At 42.4% G+C, this 25,333-nt stretch overlaps 1 protein-coding gene and 1 long non-coding RNA gene across 5 annotated transcripts in view; both read right to left on the bottom strand.

Moving 5' to 3' along the window:
• The window catches only part of ptprub (protein tyrosine phosphatase receptor type Ub), a 200,747-nt gene that overhangs the window by 157,951 nt on the left and 17,463 nt on the right, over positions 1–25,333 (bottom strand). The window lies entirely within an intron of this gene.
• The window catches only part of LOC146507733 (uncharacterized), a 36,545-nt gene continuing 17,223 nt past the window's right edge, over positions 6,012–25,333 (bottom strand). The window contains exons 1-2 of the long non-coding RNA XR_014876954.1: positions 12,228–25,333; positions 6,012–11,921 (exon numbers count right to left, since the gene is read on the bottom strand). The exon at positions 12,228–25,333 is cut by the window's right edge and continues 17,223 nt beyond it. This is a non-coding gene — a long non-coding RNA (uncharacterized LOC146507733). The remainder of the gene's footprint in view (positions 11,922–12,227) is intronic.

The raw sequence follows: 25,333 nt of genomic DNA, 5'->3' as shown, positions 1-25,333 counted from the left end.
CGTAGCAAGGGGTACTAGCGCACGCAGGCTTTCTGTTGAAATCAGTTACACAGCGATAAAAAGAAACACAAAAAATGGCAAGAAGCTGTTGTATTATTAACTGCAATAGCTGGTCGCATGACAGCCACGGGAAGCCGACGGGTAAAGAGATCGGTTGTTATCGGATTACGTCGTTGAAGAGAAATTGTTTGAGCCATGTTTCCGAAGTAACAAAGAGGCGACGGATGGCCTGCAGCCATTCAAAGACCAAATATAACGTCCCAGAACACTCCAGCTCACAGGTTAGTCTGCTCCAAGCATTTCCACAAAGGTCAGTGTTTTGTAGTAGTTAATACGTCATTTTCCATAACATAATTGGTGATATAGGTTACAAGCAAGTCTAGCGCTGAACGGAAATTGTCGCGCAATGCTCCTTTGTTTATTGTGCATAAATAGTGAATTGTAATGACACAATATTGTGTTTCGCTTCTGTTATTACCATGGTACATGACAAAAACATATACTTTTATTCACAGGATAAAACAGTTGTTTTGTATCACTAATTGCCCAGTACGATTACAGCATACAGTATTATTGTCACTGCTACATTTCTGTAATGCGAACCAGAAATTATTTCCACTACTAATTAATTACCGTTGAGCTCAAAGGTCCCATTAATAAACGGTTAACGAATGTGTATTTATGAAGACGATTTGTGAGACTGGTAAACTTATGATACGTACGATGGTCTTTTGTTCTACACGGTGCATTTCAAGGTCCTGTACCCATCCGTCGGTAAACTGTACCTGGGCTTGTTGCAGTGACCTGAAGTTACTAAACTTCATGAGTGTATGCACTCACTCCAAGAACCGTATAATTATAAATATGAGCGTGGTGGAAGTTGGGCAGCACGCTAACGTCTTTTGTCCACTCTGTGTGCTCGTAAGGGTCTAACCCTTTCACTCCTTTGATTTTTTCCTCGTATCTTTTCTTTGACTTTTCATCAAGTCTTTGTACGGACCGGTATTGTTCTCCTTCGTTCCTTTTTTGGGAGGCAAAGAAAAACCAAGAAGGTGTTGAAACCGGAGAATGAACGTTTTGCGGTGCTGCAAATGCTTGCATTTGATGCGATACTTGGATTGTTTTGCCACGAGTTCCCGGCATGCAATGCGCGAAAGTCACGTGGTCTGTCAATCTCTATACTCGACCTAACAAACAAATCTTATCTTGAAACGAGAGGAGGAAAAGTGGTGCACTTTGTGAACTCCCAAAGAATCTGCATGATGTAACATCCTAAAAACATGCTTATGCATGTAACACTGATCTGTTCTTTATCTTTAACATATCTTTAAGTTTTGTTCTTGTTTTTTAATCTGTGTGTTTGTTTGTTTCATGCCAAATCTTGGTTTGGATGTCCTCCAAAGGCCATGACTTATCGGGAGAGATGCAAAATCTTCCCAAAGTAAAAGAGTTCAATGACGGTGTTAATCCGTGATAGCAGTAAAACAGTAAAACAGCACAAGTTGTGCTCTTGTTGACTCCATCCATCCGTCTTCTTCTGCTTATCCGATTCAGGGTCATCGGGGCGCTGGAGCCTTATCCTTGGTCTCATAGGGTTCGTCGCAGAGCTAACTAAATTGTTCACACTCATAGCCACGGTCAAATTAGGATCACCAGTTAAACTTATATGCATATCTTTGGACTGTGGGAGGAAGCCGGAGTACCCGGAGAGCACTCATGCAGGCACGGCGAGAACATGCAAACAGAAAAGCCTCAACTGGCTCATAAATTCAAATCCAGGACCTTCTAGAGGTAACGATGCTAACCAATACGCCCCTGTGCTTTGGCTAAGATATATTTGAATTATTTAATGACATGCCTGCAGTGTAGAATTGTGTCTGTGTCTATGCAAATCAACACTCATATCTCCACGATGGAGGGGAAAGTATTCAAGAGACTAGCACGCATCAGCTTTTTTGATTAATAAACAGAGATTTTAGGGTCTGATTGCATTTGATTTACATCTCACTGCAGGACACTCGATTGTTCTAAATGAGACAAGTTCAAATTAGCGAAAAACAAATAGAAATGAAGAGAATGTTAAAGCAGAAAATGCATTTAACTTAGCATGCAGATGCGCAGCCTTACATGACCTGTTTTAAACCGCAGCTAAGCTTACGTAATGATAACTGACAGAGCAACCGCCAGTGTGAATCTATCATATTAATAAAAGAAAGAAATCTGCCTGACAGCAAAACCCAAAGTGTTGACTGTAATTAGACTGCACAACACTCTTAGTTTGTTATAGGCTGAATACTATTTTAAGACGGCTGACTCCACAGCTACTCAGACGAGGAGCATCGTCCCATTTCTGCCTGACATTTTAAGGGATTAGAAGTGGAGAGGGCTAGTTCCACCTGTGCTAGGGGAGAACGTGGGGGGGAGCCAAGAAGTATTTAAATCTACTTAAATAAAGAAGTTAAGTATTTGTGTGGAGAGAGGGTCGTGCGCAAGCTGTGCGGCTGATTTGGAGAAAAGGATTGCACTGAAACGAGTCCTCAGACAGGTGCTCTGCCAGGGCCCCCAGAAATGATATGAGAGGAGAAACTCAGTGCCTGGCACAGATTTTAATGGCAATAAGCAGGTGGAGGTGAAATACTCAGTTAAACATACAGGTAAACATATGTAATAAATCCTCCATATTTTATCTGAATGTTTTTGAGAAAGACGCATTTATACAGCTATCTACTAACGATTTTACAGCGTGTAAAATACATCTTATGGCTGTACGACTGATCACTGCAGGAGTCTATACCTGCAATGATGCAAAATAAAGACGGGCCAAAAATGGCCAACAGCTTGCTGCTCACTGTGGAGTCCTCTATTAGTGAACGAGAGACCGGGGGATTGATTTTGGACACAGCTGACAGTTCCTAGAAAGAAAAGAAAAGGAACAGGAGGAAAAAGCAAAGCAGGAAAGAAAGAAATTCAAAACAAATGAAACATCTGGCCCTATGTAAAGTGAAAGTGAGGGTTTCTTCTTCAGTTCCTGTAAAAAATAAATAAATAAAATAAAAAATAGACAACCTGCTTCTCCAGATGGCTCCGTGCACTAAGATGATGATCCTATGGGGGATCTTGTGAACAGCATTGACAGTCTGAATGACAACAGTGTCAACATGCACGGCGCTGAAGACAAATGGAAAACTGAATAATAAATGCATGGGTAGGAGGGGGGAGTAAAAAGTCAAACTCCTCTAAAGGGGCATGCTTTTTCACCTTTTAATTCCTTCCTCCTCTCCTCCCCAGCCTCCACCTGCTCTCCACCACTTTCTGGGCTACCACCCAGCTAGCCGTCAGTGCCCACCTGATCGTCTCCTCGTATCCGGGCACCATGAGCACATGGTCTTTTGGCCTGCTGTGGACCAGTTTCCTGATGCAGCTGCCACCTGCCCATTCGTGTGGTGTTTTGCATCAATCTCGCTGTGGCTGAGGCCAAAGCGGCCAGTCCAGTGCTCGCTCGTATGCGCGCGAGGAGTGTGCGCAAGTGCCTCAGTAAGCATTCATTTATATACGCTGCTGCTGCATGGAAACAAGGCGAACCGGCCGCCAGTCAAACAAAGATGGACATGTAGAGAAATGGGAATAGACGTGGCGCAATCACAGATGAGGATGTGCTTTCACATTCGATTCAGGCAGAGATGGCCAAAAAGACACCAAATAAACCTAATTCCCGACTTTCCTGGCTGTCGCGGCACATAAATCCTGCCCTCTGACTTCATTCTCAGCAGCATTCAATAGTTTATAGTTTCAAATCATCGCTTAAATGCGTGGATTTTGACTGTTTTCAAAAATATTTGGCGACATCCACCCATCAGCTGTAACTCCTGCTTAAATCCTCAGAGAACACATGAAAAGTAAAAATTAGAGGCCAACTTCTTCATCGGCCTCCTAGAAGCACATGCTCCACATCAATCATCAGATGCATAATGAGAGGAGCAGCAACCTCAAATTAAAGCCAGGGATGTTTTTATTTCACACTGTGTCTGATTTTTTTTTAACATAACAAATAAGCACGTGTGAGCGTTCCTGCAGGTCTCTCGGGGGCTAATCAGCGAGGCTTTGACAGATCATCTGCTCTCGACATCATGCAATGAGGGAAAAGGGAACACAGGTTCCTGCGCTAAGAGTTCCCGCATCTGGCTGGTTGTGTTAGCAACAAGATGAGGACTGTGACCGAGACCATGTTTAAGCCATGTTGGGCCAAGTGTAGATGGCAGGAACAAAGAGCCTTGTTTAAAGTGATTAGCTAGGCCTCAGTCACTGCACTTTGAAGGCACACTCAAAGCTTCCTGTGTGGAAAATACTATTTTGAACAAATCTAAATTTCCATTCACTCCCCATGCTTTGGATTCAAATGTATCACACGTTACTAAAAACCCCATGGATTCACACCTGGACCTGCACATCTAAGGAAAATGTTTAAAAGCCTTATGTTAAAGAAGGAGAAGCAGCCTAATGCTGCTGATTTCATGGCAACAAAAAAGCTGAAAACATGCATCAAAGTGCAACTGCAATTTGTGCTCTATTAAAATGCTGCAAATAAAAACTAAGCATGCATGCTACACTGAGAGTTAGAGATAGGAGGAAGAAAGATCAGAGGTAATAGCACTGCCTACTGGAGCCCAGCCAGTCAGCAGGGGACAGTGTTTGAGGTGAGAATCCTGTGGGGAACAGAGAGATGGAAGGCTGCCAAGATTTGCTGTTAGAAAGCTAATTAAACTATTGGCCCATTGTGAGGGAGGTGAGAGTTGAAGAATGGGCTCATGCTCACCCCGAGCAGCGGCTCTGTAGCTCGAGAGCAGGCGCGCTCTCCGAGGGAAATTTTCCAGAGAGTTATACAAAAAAGGCAGACGAGGGCCTTTGGATGACGCCGCTCCGTCTCTCTGCTGATCATCTCTCCTTTCTCTGTTCGTGCACTCTCCGAAAAAGCAATTCCAGGGATCCTTCTGCAGCCTCAATCACTGTCCTGTGAGAGCAGTGATGAGTTCCTCATGTGTTCAGATATTAAAAGGGAAAACACAATACGCCGCCACACAATAAATTCCGCACAAAATCGGCGGGTCGGGCTTACGCCGCGCCGACAAGCAGCGGTGCTGTGTGTGTAGCAGGCATCTGTGGCTTTACTCTCTTGTTTATTGGACTATGAACGTGGGGGCGTCTAAAGGAGCCTCTGACTGACGGCAGCAGCTGTCTTTCTTTGAAGCTGTGGCACACAGGAGGCTGGAGACTAAGTGATTTGATGACATGGCTCCTTCTAATATTTACTTTACTAAACAATATTTAAATATATATCTAAAGCAAAGGGAAGGGGGAAAAAAACGCTTGCAAATGTTCAGCAGGAATGAGAGTTAATGGAAGCATCCACAGGTAGGTGCGCAACATATTTGTCAGACCTTTCTGCACAACATCAAACTCAACATAAAAACACTCTGAGAGCAAACAGATGGGGCCCCTTTAGTCCACGCAAATCATTCCTCCCTTTGCTGTCCTAGTCACACATAAATGCTGTAATTCTGCCGCTGAAGAGATCCGAGAAAAAAAATGAAAGAAATCTGCAGCGTGAGAACGTTGTCCTGGCATATGTGCCAGACTGGTGGAAGACGGTGAGAGAGGCCTTCATTTGTTATATATGGCTGCCTGCCAAAAAAAGAAAAGAAAGAAAAAAGTAAGAGCAGTGTGCACGTATGTGGGCTCTGAGTGCCCATCCAAACATTCTTCTTTAACTAAACGTTAGAGCTGAAGTGCTTTACCTTTGTGCATGAAAGGAAACGGATGGAAGGAGTGAAAGAAAAGCACCGTCGATATTTACCGTTCCCATTTCTAATGTGTGTTGCTGCAAGCCGATATGGAAACATTTATGTTTTATAAACGCATTAAAACCACATTTAGAAAATCAACTAAAATATCACCTCTGACATGATTACATGAGCTCAGTGATGACATATTGTTATCAGTGGATGGAAAACCCCTTTTATTATCTGTGCTAATGTTCGGGGTTACACTCTGCATTGACAGAGCCGCCACAGGAACCCGCACAGCCCTCAGTCTGCATCCTGCTGTATCTCAGTTGCAATTCTGCACTGGTTGGTCAGCCTGGCTGATGGAGGACCTCCAGGCTATCTCCTCCCCGTACATTCAGCCACAGACGTGGGAGCCGTGCTGAAAAAAGGGAACTAGAGGCTTTGCAGAGGCTCCGGCTAACTGAGAAGTCAGGGGGGAGACGGGGGGAGGGCTACACAGCTGTAGAGCAATTTCACTTTTACGCCGAGATAAGCCTGTATGTTTTATCACTGCTGGATTCACGTCATTTGTAACTGAAGTTTCCACTTAGCATGCAATGATAAAGTGCCAGCTTAAGCCACGCATGTGAGATACATCTTTACTTACCAATTTATCTGAACGGATCTATTTTTCATTTTTCTGCTTAAATTCATCTAAGATGACCCAGTTCTCTCAGTACTCGGAATTCTCTTTTGACTGTCGACAGCCAAAGACATCAAACACAAATTCAAATGCCCATCAAATATGTAGCATCAGCCAAATCACTGAAACATGACTGACTGGTGTGCTATTTGTCCTCCAAAAGCTAATAATTTCAAAGGCCACTTGTTTTACATCATTTTTTTCTCCACCAAATCCTAAAAAACAAAATGTACTTGAAGGCAAACGCCGAGCGGAGATAACACGTTGTATAAATGTATACACACACCGAATAAAAGCTCGTTTTGCAACACCTTGTCTTGAGAGAGAGTCTTTTTCCACAGGACAGAAGTGCACCTCAAATAGATTTTTATGGCAGCGCCCTGTGAAAGGTTTTAGCTGCTTTCAAAGACCAATGCGATTTAGTAAAAGGTCACAAAATAATCCAATCCTTTCATGAGGTGTCTCCTTCAGATCTCCTCCCCCCCTCCCCCCTTTTTTTTAAGTGCTGCACTTTTGTGTAATAATATCTTCCATGAAGGTGCAATCTTGGCTTTGGAAAGGTCTTGAAAGGGGAATTAAATTGTTGAGAGCACAGAAACACTACCACCCTGTAATCCTCAAGTGTCTGATAGTTTAATTTGCCTTCAAGTACAGTCATTCAATTTGTGCGCCATGCTACACAGTTATAATCTATACTTTCAGTGATGAGTGTTTTTCAAGCTTAACAAGATACTAACAGCATCCAGGGAACCATTTTAATTCCAGTCTTCCATTGGGACTTTTATAGCCTCATTACTCAGCCAAAGTAAAATAAGTTAAGGGTCTTAATCAGGGATCAAGCAGTTTGAGACCTCTCACTGAGAAGATTAAAGGTGAAAATACCCTGGGACACCTGTCATTAGACTGGAGTGGGGGGCTGAGTGGGTTTTTATAAGGCTGCTTTTCTCTAATATCCTGCTCCCATCATCCGATTGTCTTCCATAGTGGTGGAGAATCCCTGCTGGGACACTTCACTTCACATTTCCTCAGCACCAGACTGACAAGCGTACGCCCAGGAAGATCCTCTAAAAGACGGATTCATCTCCTAATTATAAAATCTGACTATGCTGAAATCAGACTGCTATTATTGAAACCGTAAAGAAAACAGCTAAACATCTCATCGGCCTAATTATGGCTGTCAGAGAAAAGAACCTATAGACGAGGGCTGGCTCGATAGCAAAGAAGAAAAAAAGATTTCTAAAAGCCTTACAGCATCTCGCTAAAAATACATTCACTTTTTCAGTCAGGAAATCAAAAGTTCTTCTTGTCAGAATCTCTCTAACAGGCTTCTTCTTTGGGTGGGGGGTAGACAACTGCTCAGATTGGTGAAAACAAGAACCAACTGGATCTCTCTAGATGGCATCACGGACTGAGTGAGCATCCATTTTATTAGCACTGCACACAGAAGGATGCAAAGCGATAGGCTCCCATTGTGAAGTCCGCGGACTGAGATGTTTCCATCATGATGCCCTCTGACAACATAATTATGCATTGTATCGCACTTCGCACGGCTCGCCAAACCACATCAGCAACAGCTCAGGGTCCAGTAGCACAGCGGCGGCGGCGGTGGTGGAAAAGCTGAGGGATGCAGGGGGAGGAGGGGAGGAGGTTTGAAGCTCAGACCCTGGAGCTAAGCAAATGCAACGCAGTGGCAGAAGATTGGAGTCCAGACACAGAGGGGCTGAAAAGGGATGTCAAAGGAGCGGCAGTGGTCTTTCACTTTGCATCAACGTCAGATTAAGGGCACTGGCAAGAAGAGCAGGAAGCTGAGACACCGAGGGGCAATGGTGGCAAAGGAGTGTGAGGAGCAAGAAAAGAGAGTGTTAATCCTTAAGCTAGCGCTGCCATGGAGCATAACACGAAAGTCACTTTAAGGACTCGAACCACGATGGAGGACGATGACAAGAGATCTCTCGCACACAAAAGCAGAAATACAGGCGTGTGCTGTAAACCAAAAGATATTACTTACTCAAGTAGCGACACTTGACTGCAAACTCACACGTTTTAAACATATTTTTTTAAAAGAGTGTTGGCGTGAGCGTGCACCAACTCACCCTTCACCGATTAAACCGACACAAGTTTGGTTAATTCATCATTCAAACAGACTTTCTCATTTTGTGGGGTGGCTGTAGCTCAGGTGGTAGAGCAGGTCAGCCACTAACCAGACTAACCAGAAGGTTGGTGGTTCAATCCCAGTCTGCCCCAGTCTGCATGCCAAATATACTTGGGCAAGGATACTAACCCCGTGTTGCTCTCCATCGGAGTGTGAATGTGTATGAATGTTAGAGCTGAGGTGCTTGTGTGATTGGGTGAATGAAGTAGTTGTATAAAGCTCAACTCAGACGGAGTAGAAAAGTGCTTTATAAGAACCAGTCTATTTACCATCTTGTAACTGCAACACTGTCACATTTTTTCTTGCGAGAATGACAGGAGGAGTCCAACTGAGTTTAAATGAAAGCCTAAATGAGGTATGCAACCACATCCACACAAATCAGTCGCACGATTTCACTTTTTGCAACATTCAGCACCAGAAATTTCAGGATGAATGATTCAGTGCTAAGAAACCAAGAAAAGACATCCAACCAATCAAAGCGTAGCTCAGCACTGATGGCAGATGGCAACTTCCAGTATTTCCCTGTTTGCAAATGTGTTTTATCACTTTTCTTTCTTTCTTTTTGCTTTTTATTTGTTAAAAAAGTGATCGAGACATATTTCACTAAGAATATTTCATGAAATGTTCTGTCTCAATATTGCAGAGGTTATATCCAATATAGAAGTGTGATAACACAGAGGATGAGAGACTCCCTTCTCTATAATCGCGTGCCTCCCGCTGTACAAAACAATGTGCCTGCACTTGCGCTCCTCTGGGTTCTTTTCACCACTTTGTCTTCAAGAAAATGGACACGGAAAAAAATCCAAACGGTGACACAATGCCAAATAAAACATACAGGGTGGGCCTTTGAAATATATGCATTTGGTTTTTTTATCCGTCCCAGATGAGACAGCAAAGATTTGCCGCACCACGCTGCAAATGATCCCCTTTAACTCTCCGAGGTCATCGCTGTAGAAGTCCAGGTGACCCGTGGGTCCTTCCGCAGCCAACGGGGGATGCAAGGTAAACCGGGCGGGGGCTTGAAAAGTGGCTCCTCAAATCTCCACCTTCATTAATCACACTTTGCATGCCCACGGCCCACAGAGCAGTGTGACAGTGACAGCGCTGAGAATGATTAATACTTAATGCAGCGTTTAAGAGAATGATTTATGCCATCTGTTAGTGGATGACATGCTGCAGAAGTTGGCTTCAGCACTAACACACACTTGTCAGCAAGGATTAGGAGAATGATACATAACTTAATCTCAGGAGCAGCAGGTCACCTCCAAAATTAGGCTGATTCTGGACCATGAACACAAGGAGGAGAGGTGGGTGTTAGGGGAGGATATACAGGGGTGGATGTGCATAACCCCAGCGAGAAATTAATTGGAGCTGGCCAGGAACGGTCCAGCGTAATCAGGCACTGTGTTCATTCAGTATTAACCCCTAACATGCAACGGCCTGTTAGTTGTTCATTATGATCTCTAACCATACATCCATCCATTTCCTGCTAATTATCGGTGAGTGTGGTACTGAGTGGTACGGTAGTCCGTGTTCGTGTCCTCCAGCCTGTCCTGGAAGCTTCTGAGGCATTTACAGAGCAGACAGGGAACATATTCCCTACAAAAATAGAAAAAAAACCTCTGACTTCTAACCGATCCCAATGAAACGGAGCACCGGCTCTGCTGGAAGCTCCATCCGAGTGTCCTCATGCTTCATTCTGTGGCTAATGGAAATTTTATTCATGATCTAAAGTTGGGTTTTGATGAACAGTTCGCCAGCATTTTTCACTCACTGACAGTAGTGTTGCCATGCATATGGGTACAAAATTAGGTAATTTCAGACCTTAATTATCCCCCCCACCCCCAAGTAACTGTGCTTATCCATTTAGTTTATGACGCAGAGAAACAGTTGGCGATAGTGCCAACAATGTGGTGCTGAAAAGTAGAAAATTACTGAGTGCCGCTACTCTCTGTAAATCTATAATGATTTGACTTCACCATCAAAAAAAGCTTCTGGAGTAAGAAAATTTAACAGAAGAAACCTAAGATTGCCAGTTACAATCATCATGTGGCAGCGTTCTGATCCCAGATACAGTCACATGTCACCTTGTGGTTATATCTTAACCTAAAAATCTAGAGTAATACTTCTGGTAAGTTTATCTAAGCTTGTGGGGACAAGAAGAACAGGTCAGCTAATCAACTGAGAGCTTTACCTTCAGACTGTGTTCCCTACTTCCAAGAAAAGTCCAGTACAAAGTGTCTACAAACAAAACCAAATATTACAGATATAAGAGCAACCACAAGACTTGTTTTAATAAGCTGATGAGGCAATTAGCATACGTAGTCTCTGATTTAATATTCTACTGATTGTGAGCCCTTTAAAAAAGCTGCACCTTTCCAGGCGGGTGTCACGATTTGTTTCTGCACAACCTCCATACAGAAGTCCACCATCCACCCATTTTCTTGACCTCTTATTATCCCTCTTATCCACAAAGCTAACACATAGAGACAGCCAAACATATTGAAGGTTCTCATTTTTAGTTTTATGTAAAGCTGTAGGGTGGTTCTGGGCTTTAGTGGGCTTTAGATTACTATACTTTTACAGAGTGTACAACATTTCACCAAAACTTAAACCATGAGGGTAAATTTAGAGCAAGAAGCCCTAACCTCATGCTACTGCACTATTACAAGCTCCTTCTGATCTCAATACTAGATTGCAAATGAGCAGCCTTATCTCCCCCTCCTTCTCTTGCTCCCCATTGGCCCTGTAATATTTACATATTCAAACAAACTGTCAAAGTCCCAAAGCAAACAATTTGTTATCCACCAGAGTTTGCATGGTTAAAAATATTCCACATCTAATCTGCATAAAAGTATCAGTCTTTCGTCAAGGATTACTGGCTTTTCTCGCCGTCCTCTCTTCCTTTTGTTCCTCCCAGAGCTTTCAGATGACAAGGTGAATGCAAGGATAATCAGTTTGGTCACCGCGTTGAATCTTCTTTTTTTTTTTTTGCCTGGAAGGTTACACTCTTGTTTCACGTTTGAGGTTCCCGCTGAGAGGTAATCAACAAAATCAATCCTTCAACAATACCCCCGTCTGTACTTAACCCAATAAAACAGCCTGTCCAAAACTTCACTTCGCATTACTGTTAGCATCGCCCTTTCATAATAAAAACCATTAAAAAAAAAAAATCAAACAAAGCACACAATACTGCATTGAAATAGGTAGAAAGGGTGTCACTCAGTGTAACTATTCTTGAACAGCAAGTGTTTTATTCTACACAGTGGGGATGTTTGTCAGTCGTGGGCAAGCACCGTCTTGCCTGTGCCTGTGTGGCTGTAGCTCAGGTGGTAGAGCAGGTCATCTACTGATCGGAAGGTTGGTGGTTCGATTCCTGGCTTCCCCTAGTCTGCATGCCAAATATCCTTGGGCAAGATACTAACCCCAAATTGCTCTCCGATGCATCCATCGGAGTATGAATGTGTGTGAATGTTATCTAGAAAGCACCTAGAGAAATGTGCTTGTGCGAATGGGTGTGAATGGGTGAATGCACAAGTTGTGTAAAGCGCTTTGAGTGCTCAGAAGAGTAGAAAAGTGCTATATAAGAACCAGTCCATTTACCATTTACCTGTCAGTAGTGTCCAAGAGCATGGGAACAAAATGCAAAACTGGAAAAGCTTGATTTGTGGATAAAGTTTCCCAAAACATCCAACACGTCGCAAAAAGATGCCTCACACGAGATCACCTTTGGAAAACAGTTATCATTCAAAGCTGCTGGTGTGTGCCATACGTAAACAAATTAGTAATATGTTTTTGTTTTTTTTATTACAGCAAAAATACGAGCTGAGGCGTTTTAACAAGCCAAAGACACAGCATGTGATGTGCTGGAGCTGCACGCTCTATCCAATTAATTTAGAGTCATGAAATTGCCACCCTGCGCACCAAAGCCAGAAAGTGGAGCTGTCGGAATATAAAAACATTACAACTATTTATAAAGGGAAGATAATTATTTCCCGCAACCTATTTAACTTTGCTTTTGGTTGCACCTTTGCTTTTTGCCGGTGAAAGTGCCTCCCGTCTGTCTACAAATAGACGAGAACATGAAATAAATAAATAAATAATACAACAAGGTGCTTCTGGCAGCGAGCGGGAAGGCTTTTTGGAGCAAATATTGCACCGTAGGAATCCACAGCAAGATCTGCTTTAAACAAGCAGCGATATGTCAAACAATGCTAACCTCACATCGCTCATTTCTCAAATCACAAGCGATACTGATGTCTCATTAGCGCCCAGGCACAACTGTAGAGTCTCTGCAGACCGATGCATCAGCAGACAGAGCTGTAAAGCAGCTCTTCTCCTCCTCCTGTGACTTTCTACATGAACTCCAGTGCTGTAAAAGAAAAGCGGGGCAGTATATGGGAAGCTCATACACGCTCATGATTGATTGATTGTTACACAGTGGTAAATCAGAGAGTGGGGTGCCTTTTCAATCACGGGCAAAGTCTTTGATCATAAATAACAGCTACCATCTTGCCTTTGGCAGTTTCATCTCAGTATAAACACAGGCACTTGGCAGTCATCGCGCACAGTGAAAAGTCTCTTTGAGCAGGAGACGGAATTCTTCACAAATGTAAATTTATGTACACCCATTTGACACTTTCCACTCGTGATTGGTTTGTATTTTGCCTCCTTCTCCATCCCACTTATTATAGGAGATGATTAGCAATTTTTCCAGGCCCATTCAGGCAATGAAGAAGACGACCAGGCGGGATCTCGAGTCTAGAGCCCTGCCTGCCACAATAGACGGCAGGTAAATCCCTGCCACGCGTCGACAACAAAGAGCCGCTGCAGAAATTCACCTGAGACCCGAGTCTGTCCTAGTCTGCAGAGGAACACCGATAAAAACTCTGTTAAGAAGGCGCTTTCTTCTCAGGCTATTAGCACCAAAGAGCGCTTGTCTGCGCTTTTCTTCGTAATTTCAGAATGGGTATCACAATTATCGAGCCCGGGAGAAATTACTGAGCAACGTAAGGGCAATTTAGTCATACTAAAAAAGAAAAAAAAAAGAATGTTGCATTAAGAGCATTATTTCTCACGTCTGTCCCTTCATTCAACTCGTTTCTGGGTCCTACTTTGAATTCGAGACATTTATGCAGACCAACTTAAGAGCAAAATCTCACCACTGACAATTTGGCTGCTAATGGACCCATCAGTTCTAAATTCACAGCCAAAAAAGAAATGCTTTCACAGACTTGGACTCATTCTTGATGGGTCTTTCATATATACATATATATTTATATATTTTGACAGTGCTTTTCAGGGGTTTGCCAGTCCCTCTATGATGTGAAGAGAAAATGAGTTAAGAGCAATCCTTTTTTTTTGGCAGGGCTGCATCTCTCGAAATCCACAGAGTAGCACAGAAAAAATATAAATAGATAAAGCATAATAAACACACTTAAAAGCTCAGTGATGTGTACGTACAAGCTGGTTTGGCTTTCATAAAGAGCTTTTCCACTTTGCCCATCAAGTGTCTGACAGAGTAAAGGATCTCAGACTTGAATACCAACTGGAGACGAGGACAGACACCACAATGATCCACGTGGACCCGTGTCAACCTAATGACAACCAAACTACACAAATATAATTAACGGGCCACAGTTTTGTGGATTTTTTGCATATATAACCAGCCCATTATCATGTGAAAGAGGTCCAGATTCTTTCTAAACGATGAAATCTTTTTATGCATCTGCATTTGCATACGCAGTATTTTCTTCCTTCCCAGAAAACGGATTCACACTGAGTCAGTTATCACTTCATTGCCTCAAACTGGGTCATCGTGTCTCCAGGCACAATTACAGCCAAAACCTTAGCGAGACAAATTCGCTGTCAGTCTCTGCGCCACTTTTATGTATGTGGCACGGAGACTGACAGAGCTGTCAGCAGGACAGTTAAAGATGAATATATATTTTATATATATATATATATATATATATATATATATACACATGCGCACACACACACATACACAGAGAGGATTAAGCTGTGGATCATACGGCAGGCCTCGCAGGTCGATAGGAGACAAATGCATCTAATAAGCCGATGATGAACTCTGAGGGTCCCTCTTCTGGGGCCCTGATTCTAACAAATGTAGTATTGACTTCACAGACACTCAAAGGAACACGTTACGTTTCCAGCAAGGACAAAGAGTGCTGAGAGATGAGACATGAGCTGCAGAAGGTTCCAGTATGGATCATACAAGCAGAGCAAAACAGACATGCAACAGCCTCACAGCCTGACAGGACAAACCAACATAGTGTAAAGACTATAACTGTTAATACAATACATTCACCAGGGCTGGAACTACAATACTTATCAATATTGCTTAAGTATTGCCTTTGATATTTCCTAAACTCGAAGGGAAAGTCTTCTAAAGTTTTTTTTCACATAAAACATTAAAGTCAAATTATTTTTCATTGAGTAAACATTAATATTAACATTAGGAATGTTAGTATGTAAAAAACATTAGTAACTTACTACTTCACTGAAGTTCTGGTTACAAAAAAATCACCGTCCATAAATGATTAGATTGCAGTGATTTAATGGTAGTGCTAATACTTAACATACATTTGAATGATTAAGAGAAAATGAAGACAAAATGTGGGAATTACTTCCAGATACATTATTAATATGACTTCCTGGAGGGTTATCACTAACCCCCAACAATAAGTCAGGAACACATTAAAGCCATTTCACCTGCAGTTATTCATCAAAGTGATTCAGTAATGTTAACTACTGCTATGCAGCTCCACGCTGTGCATTATACATATGACTTATGGGGCTCTGAGGCTGAATTACAGTCACATGCTACAGAGTCTGGTGAGTCAGACTGCAATGGCACTGCTTCACCTGTGTGTATGGGCCTAAGTGTGTATGTGCACACAATGGGTCTAATGAAGAAGAAAAGAGCATTTATAATTCATCTTTAGTCACTGATCGTTTCCACGAAAATCTTTCCTTCTGCTATTTTATATTTCAAAATCATTGCTTTAAATTTGTAGTGAAAGCAAAATAATAATAAAAAGTAAGTGTACACAGACTGGACGATGAGATTAGGGTTTTTTTAACATGGTAAACACTCAGTCTTGTGTTTATTGTATTCAGTTAAAGAATTCTGTAGTTTTGGTTAAAAATAGAGTGACACAAGTATCACAGCGTCCATTCTGCTTATACTCTAGAAAAAAGCTAACTTGTGTTCAAGCAAACATACTAATCAACATTTTTTAACACAGCCACCGGCCACTTCATTAGGTCCACCTTGCTAGTACCAAGTTGGACCCTTTTGCCCTCAGAACTGCTTTAATTCTTTGTGGCATGACTTCAGCTGCATTGAACATGCTCAGCAATGGTTTTCCAACCTTCTGTTGACCAATTTTGGTGAGCCCGTGTAAAATGTAGCCTCAGTTTCCTGTTCCCAGCTAACAGGAGCTGCCTTCAGTGTGCTCTTCTGCTGCTCTAATCCATCTGCTTCAAGGCTAAAGGTGTATAGGAGATGCTGTTCTACATACCTTGGTTGCCTTTCAATTAACTCAAAGCAATTTGACCTTTCCCTCCTGACCTCTGACATCAGAGGGGCATTTTCTCCCACTGGATAGTTTCTTTCTTTTCAGACCATTCTCTGTAAACCCTGGAGATGGTTGTGTGAGAAAAATATCACCTTTCTTCCTCATTCCAATGCTGCAGTTTGACCTCAGTTTGGTCATCTTGATAATGTTTACATGTCTAAATATACTGAATTGCTGCCATTGGATTGGCTAATTATATATTCCCATTTTTTAAGAGAAAGCTCCAGACACAAACAGATTGTCTTCTACTGTTTGCTTTCTATTAGTACCAATGTCTAAGCATAAGAGGAAAAAGCATGTTTATAGCCTCTAAGAAAAAGTGATTTCTATCGTGGTTTCTAGAGCTACTGTGACCGTGTTCGTCAAGATTTTATACGCAAAGAAACAAAAATCGAAAACAGAAGTGGTCACATTTGAACATCTGATCGGAGCAGGTGAATGACACCTGAACCCCGGGCCTCTTTGGAAACATGCCACAGTTTATGCCTGATGATAGAATTATTGTTGTTTTTTAAAGAACTACAAATGACAGAAAACTATGTACTTAATATTTCACAGGAGAAGACACTTTTTGAATGGTGGTCTGTGGACAGAGAGATCCTCTGGGTCCAGCGCCGAGCGACCTTCAGCAATATGACGTTTTAGGCAGGGTCGCACTGGCCTCAATTTTCCGTGGCTTTCTCCATCTCTTATATACAGACTATAGTAGTGTTAGACTAGGGTATCACTGTGTGTGTCTGTGTGTGTGTGTGTGTGTTTTCAGCACACTGTTTATTTTGTCTTATTGTGTGTTAGTATTAACGGTACTAACGTTACATTTATGCACACACACATGTGCGTTATCTGTATATTTGTGTTTATCTTTCTGTGTTTGCATACAGTGCACATAGTTGCTCGTGTGCCATGTGGGTCAGCAGTAGCGAAGCGGAGTGTGTGATAAATGTCCTGTTTGGTGCTGACAGAGCAGGTCCTGGAAAGCTATACGGTCCCAGGGGCGGGAGGCTAATCATGGCGGTTTCTCTGGAGCCCTTATGCCACTGAATGACAAACAACTGTAAGCGCCACTCAACAGAAAAGTACACACAAGAATACACGCTCACAACACTGATTTAATCTCCGTCCCAAATGTTGATGATCAAGTTGAGTCACGTTAAATTTGTCCATAAAGCCCTTTAACAAACAGGTTTATCGCAGGGTGGCTCCAAAAAGAGCAGAACAAACCAATGAAAGACTAAAGCTGGTCTTGATGCAGTCAAGACTCATCCTTGTAGCTGGTAATAAATTGACACAGGGATTCAAAAGCATCTGAGTGGCTCTGAGGAAAAGGTAATGAGTGTTTTCGGCTTTTCATTACCTGGAATTTAATTACTTACAACCACCAGAGTAATGAATGTGTACGCGAGCTTCGTTTAGCCCACTGTGAAGCATTTTGAGTGTTTTCCATGCTTATCCTCTTGACAATATTTGCATTGGTGATCAGAGCTGATACTGTGTGTAGACACAGTTCTGTTTAACAAAACATTAATTATGTAAACCCAACAAAAGCAAAGCCAGCTCCCCTGGCCTCTGTTTTCCTCCATTTCTATCATTCTCTCATCCACTTAAGTCTGCATTCATCCCTCCATCCTGCAAATGACAAACACACATATTCAGAAACACACACACAGTGCAGTGAAGCAGAACGCATCTGGCTACACACCTCGTCAATCTCACACTGCTGTGTGGCCTTTCTGAGGAACAACTCTGGCTCTGTCCAGTCTTGCTGCTGCTGCTGCTGATTGGAGGTTTCACTCAGTACTGCATGAAATCCCACATAACACAGACAGGGAAAATATGAGCAGAGGGCGAGAAAGGGGTACACAAAGAGGGGTAAAAGTAGAGGGAGGGGCAGCAGGAGGAGTAAAAAGAGAGGGAACGGGCTAAAGAGATTAAAAAAAAATGAGAAGCCAACAGGGGAAAGGAAAGCTGCAGAAAGGGCAGAGCGAGACCAGAGAGAAATCTGAGATACACTTGTGCCTACCAAGCACTTCTTTTTCAGCTCCAGCAGCACTAAACACATGCATATGAAAAGCGCCGGTCGCTGCAATAGCAGCACGGCTCCCTAAAACTCGTCTGAAGCGTGGCGCTGCTATGCTGAGAAAAATAAAACGTTTTCAACTTCCAGCGCTCTACGCCATGGGCGCTAAAGACATGCAAAGTTCTCGGCGCTGCCAAGAACATGCCATAGCACATCTGAAAATAATGTGGAGGGAAAAAAGTAAATAGAGGACCCCCTGTGAACATGTAGCCTCAGGTTGCGTTGTCAAACGGATGGATCGGGTCGATCGAGACGTGAATGGAGCGCGGCGTGAAGGAAAAGTATGACAAACAGAGCCACAGCTTAACGACTCATAATAGCATTACCGCCTCTTCTAACCCCCCGTGCTCAAGGTAAGAATCACTTCTCCTGAGCACGCTGGGGCGAGAAGAGAGTTAAAGGAAGCAATGACACTGACTGAGGAAAGCACAGTGCAGCTGTGAAACCTCTGGCAGATACTAAAGGAACACTCCACGATATCGTCATACTAATCCTCCTCCTCTGGGTGCAAACTGCAGACGTCGCACTGTCAGAGCACAAATGAGGTGTGCTGCACCGTTGCAAAGATAACAGCTTTCTTTACACCTCAATGTGTGTGAAAGACAGAGAAAAGACAGAAGGAGACTGGGAATTTAGATTTATAGTGTGCATGCGTGCTTTTGTATTTTAGTGATGTCATAAAATGGCATTTTAGGACAGAATAACCAGATATACTTTCTGCTTTTTGCTTCGCGCAGACGCTCTTCTAATTTTTTATTTTCGAAATGAACAGAAAATTAATTACAAGCTTTGGTGGTTTTCAGCAGGTTTTAGGGGATGTTTATTGGGTCCGTGTGTGTCTTGTTTCATCTGTTATGTTTAGCCTGTGTCTAAAAAGTGACAAGTGTTTCCAAACTACTAATTTGCCTATTAATATAATAAATGGGACCTGTTAGTTTTGTATTTGCTATAGTTTATATATGAAGAGATAATAAATCGTTAGAAGGCATAAGCACAGAGTTCATTTAACTGTATGTGTATATACTGTAAATAAAAGATGGGCATAGCTGCTGTTTTGAGAGGTCCATTTTTTATCCTATGTTTGAACATTTGCTGGACTATCCTATCCTGATTGTTCTTGGTAAACCTCTCCACACTCCAAATTATATCCTGTTTTAACCCCTTTGTACCCCAGAACAGTCACGGCAGCAGGCGAGTTCCTATTACTGTATGTGTATGAAGACAGGCTTTGTAACATATAACATTTGTTCAATCACTGAATCAGAAAAAAAGCTAGAACAAGAGATTGATTTCTAATTATTTTTTAGGAAATATCATCAAAGCCGTCAATTTTATCATTTCAACACAACTAAAACACTTCTGCCCACTAAACTCTTCATGAACGGCCTTAAAATGGTTTCAGCCTTCACACTTTACAATATATCCTCGTGTTACCCAAGCCTAGTATCACATATCTCTATCTGAGGGTCCAGTAACCAGACAAGCCAAAAGGCCATGTGTCCAATCTGCTGTAAAAACCCTCCATGCCCCTGCCCTGCTCTGCTAATACGACCTTATTTGCAGGCAGCAGAAACAGCCATCTCGATCATGTGACCATTCCTCGTTTGGTTTCCAGTTGCAAGGCATGGATGTGGAGGATTTTATCAAAGGCCAAGGAAAGAGGGCAGTTAGTCGCCACATACACAGCTAATTCCACTCCCTTAAAAGGTGGCACGGCAAACAGGAAGCTCTCCACCCTACATATTGCTAAAGGCCAAAACAATGTGAGTACAGTGGCTGCTGAGATAATAACATAACATAGTGTGTTATGAGCTTTCATGTTGCTAAAACCACTAATGATCTACCTGACTGACTGTCTTTGTCTGGGTTTGCTGGTGCCTGGCGGCTCTCCTGCAGCACGGTGCCACACACAGCGTCACCATAATGGAAATGACAGGAGGAATTCGAAAGCTGTAATTTTCCCGAAATTATAATCTGCGCTTGTAAACATATACGTGTCCATGTCCTCGTTTACCCTGCAGGATCTGCGGTAGCTGAGCGGAAAGAATAGTCTGCATCAAAACACCCTTTGCCAGAATGACTTCATTTTCATGGGTGCTGTGTTTTGTGACTTTAAAGCCAGAGGTTGCATTCAGCTCAGTTTTCCCCATTTCCCACAGATTCTGGCCCGTCAGCCTTAGACTGACAACACCAGGGCGGCTGTCGGCAGGACGTGTGAGATCTGTCCCTCGTTCCCTCCTCTCATCTCCATGTGTCTGCATTTTTACAGCTCTACCTGCTCCCGCCCCCCCACCCCTCACGCTCTTCACCTTGACCAGGATACATGACTGGGGAGCCAACAAGCCCGAACATGTGTATGTGAAGGTGTGTGTGTGCTTTCTCAAGCATTTGTAGGTCACAGAAAAATAGCCTCACTAGGAGTCTGACAGAGGGCTTACTTCTCAGTCTGGACCGGCCCAAAAGCCTTTCTTATGAATGTTATATTATAGTGGTGTGTGCAAGGAGAATACAGAATTTGTACAATATATACACATTTACAAAAAAAGAAAAATCAACAGGTGAGTGCAGACACAAAGCTATTATAATGCATCACAGGACAATTCATGAAAGTGGCCGTCGCTGCAGCTCCCTCAAGAGATTTAAAGTGTTTAATCTGAAGCACATGGCTTCATGTGGATGGCTTAGACAGCTGTAATCTAACATGCCTCAAGGAACAAAATTCCTCTGTTATCCAGTCACTCACATCTGATGGAAAGTGGAAGGAACTGGGCCGCAAAAGTGGCCATAAAGTGACTGGAACTGCTTCCTGTGAATGATGCAAACCTATCTCGCTAACTCTGGTCCCCAAAGGACAGCTTCGGAGCACAGAGTACGCTGACATACAGGAAGGTGAAAATATTTTGCATATATGTCAGACGTCCATGTTTCAAATCAAACAAATTTTAATATTAGATAATCAGAGAAAATACAAAATGCAGTTTTTAAATGATGATTATTTATTTATTTATTAAAGGAATGTGGTCACCCAAATCTAATAACTGGATTTATCACCACTAGCAGCAAGAGCTGCAATCAGGTGTTTGCAATAACTGACGATGAGCCTTTCACATTACTGAGGAAGAGTTCTAGGCCGCTCTTCTTTGCAGAATTGTTTAAATCTAGGCACATAAACAGGACCTTTAAAGGTCATGCCAAAGCACCGATCAGATTTACTGCTTTCCTCCAAATGTAACGGGGATCAAACATTTGTCTCGTCAGTCCACAGAATATATTCCCAAAAGTGTTGGGGATCAAGATGTTTTCTGGCAAATATGAGACGAGCCTTTTTGTTCTTTTTTAATCAAGAGTGGTTTTTGTCTTGGACTCTCCCATGGATGACAATTTTATTCAAGTCTCTTTCTCATTGTTGAATCATAAACTCTGACCTTAACTGATACAAGAGAGGCCCTCAGTTCTGTAGATGTTGATTGGAGTTCTTCAGTGACCTCCTGGATGAGTCGTCAATGTGCTCTTGGAGTATTTCTGGTAGGCCAGCACTCCTGGGAAGGTTAACCATCTTGTTTCAAGTTTTCTCCACTAGTGTTTAATGGCTCTCACTGTGGTTTGCTGGAGTCCCAAAACCTTAAAAATGGCTTTGTAACCCTTTGAAGACTAATAGATGTCAATGACTTCTCAGCTGTTCCTGGGTTTCTTGGCATGATGTGTTGGTTTTTGAGATCTTTTAGCCTACACTTTGTCAGACGGGTACTATTCATGGGTGTTCCTGATTCAGCAGGTCTGGCAGCAATCAGGCTCATATGTGATTATTGAAAATAAAGCCAGTTCTGCAAAAAATATGTTTAGGTTATGATTTAACAAGTGGTACGGAATTACTTTTACACAGGGCTGCGTTTTTCCCTCAACAAAGGAAATCATCATTTAACAATTAAACTTAGTATTCACTCAGGTAACCTTTGTCTTATATCAAGATTTGTGTGATAATCTGAAACATTTCGCTGTGACAAATGTACAAAAAATGTGAAATCAAGAAGAGGGCAAATACTTTTCACAGCACTGTACATGTAAACCAGCACCAGTCTCATCAACTAATGAAGCAAGTGAATGTAAGAAGTGCTGCGGATCAATTCAGGTTAAAAGAGGTTAATGCTGTTTGCCCTCCGGGTAACAAAAGGGCATACCTTGCATGACTGCAAATGTTTGGACATATTAGCTACATAAGATATGTTTTTAAAACCAATGGAACAAAAAAGCAAAAATGGCAGCACGGTGGTTAGCACTGTTGCCGCACAGCAAGAAGGTCCTGAGTTCAATTCCACCATCAGGTCTTTCTGTGTGGAGTTTGCATGTTCTCCCCGTGTTTGTGTGGGTTCCCTCCGGGTACTCCGGCTTCCTCCCACCGTCCAAAGACATGCAGCTTGTGGGGATAATCCAAATTGCCACTAGGTGTGAATGTGCAAGTGAATGTGAGTGCGAATGGTTGTCTGTCTCTGTGTGTTGGCCCTGCGACAGACTGGCGACCTGTCCAGGGTGTACCCCGCCTCTCGCCCTATGACAGCTGGGATAGCCTCCAGCGCCCCCCGCGACCCTGAAAAGGATAAGTGGAAGCAAATGGATGGATGGATGGAACAAAAAAGTAGGCGGTATAGAATGACAAAAACAACCAATGAGCATCTAAAGTCTTAAAACACACACAGACGCAGCCATTACCATAGGTCTGACATCAGCCAAATTACTGAAAGGAGCTTTTTAAACAGGCACCTGCTCATTACCGGAGGATGATTCACTTTTTTAAATTACAGAGCAACCACATGACCCAGGTGCATTAACCGCCCCTCCTTCCCTGCCTCCCTTCATGGCATCCAGAGATGCAAGCTCATGCACACAGATGCATACACAGCTAATCCTATTAAAAAAGAAAACATGCACAGATTTTAGTTCTAGGTGTGACAATTTTACTCTGCGCCACTGTCGCCATCAAGACTTGGTTAGTATAATCAAGTTAATCTGCATAGTGGGGACTGGCTAATGAAGTTACCTTCTCCCATCACCCCAGGATAGGAAATTATGTCTCTGTCGGGGGTCTTTTAACCTCGACATGCTTGCACGTTTCTCCCAACAGCCTCCGGAAACACACACCTTCACACACCAGCTTAATGAGTGCCTGGGGAGACAGGCAGACACACACACACACATAGACACACACACACACATAAAGACGGGTCTGCTTTGAGCTCACGTTCACTCTGCCTAGAATACTGAACCCTTCCCAGAAACACTGAGCGTACTGTGGATCCCGAGAAGCCCTAAGGCTGAGAGGACAAGGGCAAAGATGGAGAGAAAACACAGAGCCTTGTGAGAAATGCAGTGGGAATGATGAGAGAAAGAAGCGAAATCAAGAACAGAAAAGCACCTTGGTACCGCAAGAGATGTGACTGATCCGAGGATATGTCTTTTAGAAAGCTCAGTGAAATCTAGTTTTACTTCATGTTCAGTTTGTTACGAGCATTGCAGAACCAGCCCAAGTTTAGGCATTATTTGAGACTCGTGACAGTTTTACAGGAATTTTCACATCACGTTACCACAGCCAAATGGAAAGCAATCAAGACGCTATCAATTTATCAGTTGTATTTATATCAAAACCCTATGTGTAAATGTTTACGACCAAGGCATCCCTAAAAAAGGAAGCACATTGAATCGCTGTGACTAAACATGGCCGCAGCAAACGAGCAGCAGGCACCAGCTGTGAGAAAGCAGATGTTTTCCATCTTTGTCTTCCAGTAATTCAGACTCACCACTGTCGGCAGCTGTTTCACAATAGAAGTCTCCCAGTAAAACAAACAGATGCGAGCTTTAAGCACGAAGCGGTAACCTACGCTCACTGAAACGAGCTATGTGAGCCATGTGAAACCTTGAGCCTTAATGTTGCTTGTTGGTTTATTTTTGTGAAGAATATTTAACATGGCTTCCCCCTGTTGACTACGTTGGTGAGCATGTGGAGCTCTGTCTTTTCATTTCCTCGCAACTTATTAAAATCAAACAAGTTCAAGATAATAACCGGCCAAATTATTATAACTGGATTAATAAGAATGTGTAAACATCAGGGCCGATCGATTGTCTGGTCAATACGGTCTCTATTTGACTAAATTCTCCAAGCTCGTTTGTCTTGCAGCCATCGGTGTCACTTTCATAAAAGAAAAGCGCTACATCAATAGCCTCTGATCCTTTTTTGATTATTATTTTTGGCAGCAGTAGAAACAGAGTCGCTGTGAAAGACACCCTTATGTTTTCACAACTGAGGACTAGAGTCCGTGTTGTGGGAGCTTAAGTAATGTTTTCATTTTCTGAACTTCTACTCAGACGCGACTCCAGACTACTTGGTGGCATGTCAAAGAAGTTCTCACTGGGACCGCCCTTCGTTAAAACAAATGATCAAAAAGGCCAGTTTAAACTTTACAGCACTTATCAAAGCTCAACTACAACAAGTCCAATCCTCAGAAACACTAAACGAATTTGTCTGTGCTAAAATTATCTGCTAAAATTCACATTAAAATCTTTTTGTTTCGATTGTTAACGTATTAGACATGGTATATTTCAGTATGATGGCTCTAATATACAGCCCAACCAATATAGGGTTTTTAAGACCCAAACCAACACGGATATTTCGCAATCCAAAAATCTGACGTTCCAATATATCGGTCAATGTTTTGTTTTTTTTATACTGTAACGTATGGCAGGGCAATATGGCCAAAAATATTTATCACAATATATATTTGAAAATTTGCAATAACAATATAACTGTATCGTCAATTATAACTGACGATATAATTGATGTGAGACAAAAACTCCACAACTTTATTAGTGCAAAAAAATCCCCATCAATTTATTTTCACTTAAGCAAGCAGCTGTTTATATTAGTTTAGTTCATTAGTTAGTTCCCCCCACCGTTACTTTCCACAAGTACTTATTTATTTTAAATATCAAAAATAAAACTCCAAGCTTTACGACACGTTACTGGAGAGGACACTAGTCCACATA

Source organism: Neolamprologus multifasciatus, chromosome 11 (assembly GCF_963576455.1).
Source record: "Neolamprologus multifasciatus chromosome 11, fNeoMul1.2, whole genome shotgun sequence".
Classification (NCBI taxonomy): Eukaryota; Metazoa; Chordata; class Actinopteri; order Cichliformes; family Cichlidae; genus Neolamprologus; species Neolamprologus multifasciatus.
This window is presented reverse-complemented; position numbering and strand designations above follow the sequence as displayed.